At 36.8% G+C, this 1012-nt stretch overlaps 1 protein-coding gene across 1 annotated transcript in view; it reads left to right on the top strand.

Annotated features, from left to right (window-relative positions):
- Positions 1–1012, top strand: part of LOC106883177 (uncharacterized) — a gene marked incomplete at both ends in the record, with an annotated part of 6484 nt that overhangs the window by 4372 nt on the left and 1100 nt on the right. The gene's annotated exons all lie outside the window — the stretch shown is intronic.

Below are 1012 nucleotides of genomic sequence, written 5' to 3'. Positions count from 1 at the left end.
TAATTTCACGAGTAGCAGGCTGTTCCGTTGATCGGATCAACTGGAACCCTCGACGTCGTAACCGACAGAGTGCCACCACCACCACCACCACTTTAACCTGTTATAGATACATAGAAGAGCTTCAAATAAAGGTGTGAATGCAGAAGGATTTGTTAGGAAATAATTGGAATGGCCACTATTATTTGTACCTTAAGAAGGTATTACATAACTTTTGTTTGCAATTAAGAATAAGGACACTTCGTTTATTAAAGCAACTGCTGCATTGCATAACAGATAAGGTTTCTGGGTACTTTTTGGTTATCTCACCCCCACCCACCCCCCAATAAAAATTGGGTTACCTCCCCTGTTATCTTCCTAAACTAAAAAAAATTGTTTAACCCTCAATAAAACAAAAACAGAATGAAAAATTAATAAACATGAAAACTGAAAAAATTTCTGTGATGCAGAGACCACATTTGTTGTTATAACCTTTATACAGTTTGGTATGGGTAATGGTGAACCATTTTAAATTGTATAGAACTAATGAATGAAATGAGAAATAAGGAAGGTTTCTAGCAATGCAGGAAGTTTTAAAAACCTTAATGTTTCAGGTGAAAACGCCCATCTTCAGAAGAATACTGTAAAAAAAAAAATGTGTATTTACATAGGTCCTGCTATTTTCAATAGCCTGGTATTTGAATTAACAGCAGCAGTAACTGTCTGTAAATGGTTTGATAGTTGTCGTAGAGACTCTAGTCTCTCTCTATCACCTTTCAACAGCATTATATATGAAGAGACGTTAGAACAATTCAACAACATAATAAAATTAAGTTTTATTTTTGATGATGCTTGGTTATACAAATCCTGTGTCACTCAGCTTAGCAGCCGCTGATTAAGTTGTAATTAGGTATTGGAAGGTTAAGGGCTTCCTTGATGCCTGCCAGAGAAGCAAGTAGCTATCACCATCGAAGGCATCAAGGTGAAGAGTACTTTGTGGAGGAGTGAGGTGTTGTCACGTAGAAGGTCTGTCGCT

This window comes from Octopus bimaculoides, unplaced genomic scaffold (genome assembly GCF_001194135.2).
Source record: "Octopus bimaculoides isolate UCB-OBI-ISO-001 unplaced genomic scaffold, ASM119413v2 Scaffold_270937, whole genome shotgun sequence".
In the NCBI taxonomy this organism is placed as follows: Eukaryota; Metazoa; Mollusca; class Cephalopoda; order Octopoda; family Octopodidae; genus Octopus; species Octopus bimaculoides.
Note: the sequence above shows the minus strand (reverse complement) of the source record. Positions and strands in the feature narration are given on the sequence as shown.